At 34.7% G+C, this 8387-nt stretch overlaps 1 protein-coding gene across 1 annotated transcript in view; it reads left to right on the top strand.

Annotated features, from left to right (window-relative positions):
* Positions 1-8387, top strand: part of LOC113229741 (Kv channel-interacting protein 1-like) — a 234984-nt gene that overhangs the window by 198887 nt on the left and 27710 nt on the right. The gene's annotated exons all lie outside the window — the stretch shown is intronic.

Below are 8387 nucleotides of genomic sequence, written 5' to 3'. Positions count from 1 at the left end.
GAAATTTTGGAGATAAATTATTAATATAACGCAATTTTTGAGAAAATACCATGTTAGTTGTTAAGTGCGATATTATCCTCTAGCGGTGTGGGTCAAATCATCCTGATTAAAACGTAATCGTGATATTCAATAAAAATCAATATTATTGTGTTTATTTTACTATATTTTTACACCACATCCTTATATTCGTCCTGAAAACTTACATAGAAATCACATACGCAGTATTCACTCTAAGGCGACGCATTACAATTCTAAAAAAGACTAAATTATTATACTCCGGTCTATTTATACATTCATTTTAATCCGGGTTCCGAGTCCAACCTTCGTAATGAAGGTATAATAAATTTACACCTTCTATAATAAATTTTCCGTAAGGACGAAATGTCGCCCGCGACTGGGCGCCAGAATACTGCTTAATTCCAGATTCGGATAGGGCCGACCGGTGATGTATAACTAGCTTATTGTTCTATAATTAATAGCGCTGTTGATTTAATGGAACATTGTTAATGCGATAACAAGAATTAAAGTTTTCGTAAACATTTGTAAATACACTGCTCAACAAAGTCTAGGGAACAAGGTATTATAATTAAATTCTTATGCCGGGTTCACGGGTCTTTCACTTGCGTTTTTCGCTTGCTTGCGTGACTCGCTTCGCGCATACGCAAGCTCTGTCGCGTACGCGCAGGCAGGACTTTTCACGAATCGCTCGCTTGCGCCGGCCGCTTGCTTTGCGTTGGATTTCTTTGCGTGAGTTTGATATCTAGCAAGCTTGATATTTCCACGCCAGCAACAGGGAACGTTACCGGAGGACATCACCACTGACCAATCACAGAGCAGCAGCGACCACGCGTCGCATATAACCAAAACAATGGCAAGGCACCGCAAATGCGCGCAAGTCTCTCCGCAACGCAAAGCGGAAGACTTGTCAACGCCTTTGTACGGAGGACAGATTTCTACGCCGTGTAGCCAACCTCGTGCTCGTAAACGGCATTATTGAATGTCAGAATGTTTCACCAACACGAACATGATATTGAATTATTTTTTTGTGAATTTACTCCACCAGTTCATTATAATTCTTAATACAAAGATCGAACACTTAGAAAAAAATCTATCGACCCGGCCGGATTAGAACCGGTCTCCTAGCAAACCGTGCCAGTCGCTATGCCAACTAAGCCACGGAATGAACCAAGGGACCTCCCGAATTTTTCTATGTGTTTGTTGTCGTGTCATTGCATTTGGTTTTTTCAACGATTTTTAGCCGTAGCGCCATCTATGAGAAATCTTAAGTATTTCGTCACCCAGTTAGATATCTTTACAGCTACCAGCTCTGGCTAGAGATGTCGCTATTTATTGTATTTAAATTTTTATTGAATTGATATTCAATTTTTTTTATGAAATGAATCCACTAGTTAGTTATAATTATTATTACAAAGAGCACTTAGAAAAAATTCCTTCGATCCGGCTGGATTCGAACCAACGTCTTCCAGCCAATCGTGACAGATGCTATATCGACTAAGCCACGGAACGAACCAGCGGGTCTCACGAATTTTTCTATGTGCTTGTTGTGAAAATGTTATTATAATATTTTATTATAAATGTAACATACTGTGTCTGTTTTGTATTATATTATTTATTCTTTCTATACACGTCGGGACTATTTTATTTTTAATTTTTTTTTTATTATAAAATAAAATTTTAATTATACTTTTAAAGTATAATCGAGTAATTAAATTTCATACATTCTTGAATCTATAGAGCTTGCCGTGTTAGGCGGATTTACATTTGTCTAACGTGTTGTGTCATGTCACGACATGTCAGAACGGTATCGGTTATATACCAACAGCACACGGCGTCACGTCAGATCGCGATACGCTAACCATATCTAACCAATCTATCTAACTATAATTAAATGTATGAAATCGATACGGTTTTGACGAGTCACGACACAACACGTCAGACAAATATAAATCCGGCTTATTTAAACTTCATAATCTGTACAATAATTTTGTTGTATGTATGCATCGTGTTGAATTTCCTATACAATGAATAAACAAATACGTCAACAGTGCATTTATCACATGAAAGTCGTAAAAATAATACGAACTGTATATGAAACAATGTGAATAAGTTCATCCAGGGAAGTGCTGCCACCTTATCCATTTCTACCGCCAAGCCGTAATGGTCACAATTTTGAAGGGCAAGGGTGCTGGTGAAACTACACACATAGAACTTGTCAACTATTGTGTTAGGGTGTAGTGCCAGTGCCTTTCAGACCTTTGCGATTTAAAACTGTTAGTGGACAGGCGTGTCGCTTACTACCAGGGGCACTTGTTCGTCCCGTCATTTGGTATCATAAATAATCTCAGTACAGAGTACTAAAAAACCGACCTCAAAAGTTTGTGGAATTACATCTACTTGCCAAGTTTTATTGTAATCGGTTACCGGAAAGTGCGCGAAACCGGATTCATCCCCTAATATCCCACCCTTAGAGGTGGAATATATTCTACAAATTTAAATGAGACCACCTCTTTCTAACAAAAAAAATCATCAAAACCGGTTCACAATCGCGTAGCTGACATGCAAAAAACATACAATCGAATTGAGATCCTCCTCCTTTTTTGAAGTTGGTTAAAAAAGTCGAAGGAATTTTTCTTTGCCTTTATTCCATCTTTGCATTAATAATAATTACAAACTAAGTGGAGTATTTTCACATAAAATAAATTAATGTCATGGTAGCAAAAACATCATAACATTCAATTAAATAGTTTAAGATATAAAACATTTCATTTCAATCTCTTTTACTAATGCAATGTTACATAGTATACCACAGAGTATTCTCAAGCCGCAGGCGAGTAAATTGCAAAGACTTAAGTCTGATTTCTCAAAGTAGACGGCGAACCGTAAAAGCATTCTGCTGGAGACGTAATCTAACCACCAAGAGAGACTTCAAAGAGTACTATCGTTTGGATCGCAAGCACTCCAGTTTGATTGAACTTGCTACTAAAAATTATTGTATTCAATACAATCTGAAGTTTCTAGGAAGATAATAAGTGCATGAGACTTAAATTTTTCAAGAATAGTTTTGTAGAGTTATTAGATACATAGTTGTCTGACTAAGAAACTTCTTTTTAACCCAACACACTAAATACATTTACGAGTATACTGTATACTGACCCTGAAATAAATAAAACCTAGCAGTGGCTAAAACGATATTTTCAAAATAGGCAAACATTATATTTGCTACACAGCAAAAGCAACAATCAAATACGTTTTATTTTAATACCTATTACTAAGTTGAAGAATAAATGTCATTACTACAAAATTAATGACAAAACATCTCTATTTCTACAAAATTATATTGTAAACCTAACAATTATTGAGACACGCTTTCAATCAAAAGATTTGCATACTTGGAAACATCACCAAATAGTAGTAATAAAATCGTTCTTCCTTCGGGAGAGTCTAAGGCATGTAATTGGCCAAAGATTGTAATTTTTCCTCAATAGTTTCATTCAACATATTTCGGACATTTTTTTTAGCGAGAAATCATTGTATCTTTATCTTGGCCATTTTGAAACTCGATCACCAAACAATTCCAGTTCCAATTTCAAAATGAACAAGCATTATAATCCTGCTAATTAAAAATGTTATGTTCGCAGAGGCTTCTTTTTACTTCCAATTTGGAGTCATTCTTAACTTAACACAGACCAAGACGCAAGTTACTTTAGGTTGGTTTTTAATATAAGCACATTAGCACGCTTATCATTTTAAGCGTAAGTGTTGCTCAGCTCAACTCAAAAATTATTTTTTTTACTACGTACCTAAGTGTCAAGACCCACCATCTGTGCTTCGTTAACAAATTAATTACTCGCCAGTGAATAATGTTAGGAAGAAAAATTAAAAATATAAATAAAACTCGTGTTTTACAAATAAACTACTTATCCTAACATTAATGACCTACGCTCGCTTTTCGCTGTCAACACAATGTTGCAGACTTTTTTAACATAACTTCTATACGCTTCTATACGTTTTTCTAAACGATTTTATAAGCTTCAAACTAAATAGCGTTTAAGTGAAAAGGACTTTTTTAGGCACGCTTATTTAAAAAAGTACAACGTTTAAACTGCTTATTAATTTGTAAATTAATAAGCAGTTTTATCCATCTCTAACTTCTATAAGCGATTAATTTGAAGGCCCTAAAGGTCATTAATTATTAGATGATAAAAATCCGTGGTAGTGTCCCATTTAGCTCTTGCAGGTTATCAAGAGCTAATAGAAATAAATATTGTAAGTGATACATGTTGATAAACGTCCATTTACAAAGAGCAACCCCTGGAGTTTCTTACTCATTCTTCTAAGGGGAACCTGCCTTACGAATGAGTGGTAGAGATAAATCAATGTAACGATTTTAGATAGGTAGATAAACTCTTTATTCACTGATATAACACAAATACAGATTAAGCATAAAAGAAAAATCATAACAGGATTGTCATAGCATTGAAAGGGCGTTGACTCAGCATATGCCAAAATTTCCTAAGGCATTGGTTTTCAGTAAGGACCAACAAGTGGAATTAAGTTATTTGAAAGCAAAAATATAACGACTATAGTTATACATTGAGAACAATAATATACATAGTAAAATGTAAATAGTGCATCTAAAATAATCTATTTTATGTGCAAGTGCATGACCGAGTGTAAATATATTTACAGATGTAGGTACGAATAAATCGTGATCGTAAAGAGGTATTAACGTTGTATAATGTATTTAGTATATAATATACATATTTAGTGTGTGTGTATATATATATAATATACATATAATATAAATATATTTTAAGTTTAATTAATTTACTTACCTAGGAAATAAAGATTATTAATTTGAGTTTAGGACAGTAGCTCCTTGCCTAGCAGTGGTATGTATAAATGGTTGACAATGATAACGATGATCCATGCGTAAGAGGTAATGAAACGTATAACTAACAAATTGCGGGCAATCGGCGTCTGCCACTAAGTGCGCCTTCAAGTCGTCTCCAATTCGCATTCCATTTGCCGTACAATTAGGAGTGATAACGCTCAATTTATAGCACCTCCTCAGGGAACATGGAATTGGAGCCTTGAAAATAGAGAATACATAACCAAGTCTTATACATAAAAAGTAATTAGTGTAACTGGAATTTTTAAATAACAAATCCTTAACTTCGTTTTCTAAGTACCGATTTCCAACTTAAACGCCTTGAAAAAATGGAACAGGTTCTTAATTCGACCGTTTTTATATATATATATAATCGATTACTCTCACATTTGGGAATCGATTTCGATTATTCTTTTTTTATTGGAAAGTGGGTACCTCAATAGTGGTCGCAAATTTAAAAAAAATATCCCATGTGGCAAATTGGGGGATGAATTCGCTTTATTGGATTTCACCCACTTTCAGTTAACGGATTTCAATAAAACTTGACTGGGACTTGCCAACTTACGTCTCAGGGTGACGGGCGCAGTGGTAGTGCCCCTCAGATCTTTGCAATTTAAGGCTCTGAGTGGCACTGTAACTGTTATGGACAAGCATGTACCATCAGGCGCACGACTTATTCGTCCCGTCACTTGATGTTATAAAAAAAGTATTGTTTGCTGACATACTTGATTTTTAAAACAGACAGACATTACATTAACTATGATAATATTAACGATCCCCTTTCAAAGGTAGTTTATTGGTTTAATGTTAACAATTTATTGCTCAATGCCAAGAAGACAAAGTGTGTTAAATTTGAATTACCTAATGTAAAATCGACTAGTCCAATCATAGAAATAAATGGAGAAAAGTTAGACCTTGTTAATAAAGTTGTCTTTTTGGGAGTGACCTTAGATAGTAAACTTCAATGGTTTCCAGATATATCTGCCTTAGCCAGCAGATTAAGCTCTGCTGCATACGCAGTCCATACTAATACGTAAGCTTACCAATGTTGCTACTGCTAGACTACTTTACTTTAGTTACTTCGATAGTAAAATGACCTACGGGATTCTCATGTGGGGTAAAGCGGCAGACGTACAAACCATATTTGTGTTGCAAAAACGAGCGATTCGTTCTATATACCATTCAGGTTCTCGGGTTTCTCCCAGAGAAAAGTTTCAGGAGACTGATATCATGACTGTGGCATCACAGTACATTTACTCAAATATTTTGTGTGCCCGTAAAAATATACATAATTTCATTAAGAAAGAAGATATCCATAACCTTACCTTACCTTATACCTTAGAAGTAAGTCCAAACTCATGGTACCACGACTTCGTTTAACTAAGGTAAACGATTCTTTTATAGGGAACTGTGTACGTTTTTACAATAAGATTCCAGAGAATACATTAAGCTTATCATTTCCTAAGTTTAAAACTTACATTAAAAATATTTTAATTGAAAAGTCATATTACATAATCTCAGTACAGAGTACTAAAAGAACCGACCTCAAAAGTACGTGGAATTACGTCTATTTGCTACGTTTTATTGAAATATCCCCTAGTTCGCCACTACACAGGACTTGACACTGGAGATAATAAAAATCGGTTTTCACTACTCAAAGTATATTGAGAGAAAAACGCCTTGAATTGGAGAAATAGCAAAATCGACCATTAAAATAATTGCTCTTTAAGTAAAATTTAGGCGCTATTTTTCAAAATGAATCTTCTTGCGTGAACAGCCACCCTTAGAGGTGGATGATTTTCTTCAAAATGAAATGGGACCACTATGGGAGAATCCCCCTTTCCAACAAAAAAGAATCATGAAAATCGGTTCACAAATACCGGAGTTACCGCGTAACATACATACAAAAAAAATACAGTCGAATTGAGAACCTCCTCCTTTTTCCAAGTCGGTTAAAAATTTAAGAGTATGTTTTAGATAAAGAAGTATGGAAAGACAACAAGAATCTACATTACACTCAATTATGATTCAAAGTGTATTCCATAGCATTTAAGTTTATTTTAAAAAGAGCAATCCCTAGAGTTTCTTGCTCGTTCTTCTCAGGGAGGTCAGCGTAGTGAACGAGCAATAGTTTAAAAAGTAGCTTAAAAAATGACGTTTTCAAGTGTAAAAATTTTACCTACGGAATAAATGATTATTTGATTTTGACTTTGAATTGATTTATATATTTATTTTGACGTTAAACTAGTGTAATACTTTTACAAAAAAATATATGAATGTCGTGGTAGTAAAAACATTATGTCATTCAGTAAAATAAACATTGCACTACCTTAAAATGATCAATCGAATGAAAAAAATTAGAAATCTAAATTAAGTCACTAAATTCATGGCCCCAACGCCAAAATGGGAATAGGCGACCTTACGCAGTTTGTCTTAATGATTTCCAGGGTTTCGTTGCCTAAAGCCAATTTATGCTGCTAGCAATTCGGTTCAAATGATTTTTCAAACATACAAAAGAAGTTCTTACTTAATAATAAGAATATGTTATAACAGAACACTCGTCGCATAATTTTCATAAGAAATTAAACAGTTTAATAGGTATTTGTACAGCTACCTATTATTCAGGCGTTTCGACCATGTTGCACTGGGCGTGGGCTAAATGATTAATTACCAGTACACGACTTTTGGTGCGTAATAGGGACACCGTTAGTGTTATGTCCAGCGGTAACAATATAACAAGGGTTGATGAAAATTCCACCTCTTCTTGTGGAAGAGTTTATCCGGGAAACATTACGGAGTTTCGATTTTGAAGGGTAAAGGTCATGGAAAAATTTCCAATTTGAAAAAAAAACATATTTTTCAGAAAATTACATATTTTCCGAATATTTTTCCAATATTTTTCCTTTTATTTTCCACAATTTACGTTGATACTCGTCAAAAGTTGAAGTTACTGAACGAAAACGATGGAGCCAACAACAAGTGGTAGTGGTGTGTGGTTGTTTGATGTTTTTTTCGCCGTTGTGAAATCATATTTTAAATCTCGTTTTTCTTTAAGCAGCTTTTAGCTATACAAGTTTATTTTATAATTCACACTAAATAAAACTGCAAAAGATATTTCTAAACGTAGAACATAAGGGTTCTTACACATAAACACGGTACAACGTCGCGTCGTAGCACGACAACATCGTACCCTAGCGAGCCCTAAAGGCTCTTACACATACGACGTCGCGTCGTGCTACGATACGACGTCGTATTGTGTTTATATGTAAGAGCTCTAAGATGAACCTTCAAAATTTTTTCATTTTTTTCCAGTTTTTTGGAAAATTTTCTGGAAATAATTCCACCATTTGAAATTTTTCGGAAAATTACCCAACAGTAGATACTGGTGAAACCACAGGTGTATGGAACTTATTTACCATTAGTGTATGTGTGTGTGTGTGTGTGTGTGTGTGTGTGTGTGTGTGTGTGTGTGTGT

The sequence above is a fragment of the Hyposmocoma kahamanoa genome, unplaced genomic scaffold, assembly GCF_003589595.1.
Source record: "Hyposmocoma kahamanoa isolate Upper Pololo Valley unplaced genomic scaffold, ASM358959v1 62, whole genome shotgun sequence".
Classification (NCBI taxonomy): domain Eukaryota; kingdom Metazoa; phylum Arthropoda; class Insecta; order Lepidoptera; family Cosmopterigidae; genus Hyposmocoma; species Hyposmocoma kahamanoa.
This window is presented reverse-complemented; position numbering and strand designations above follow the sequence as displayed.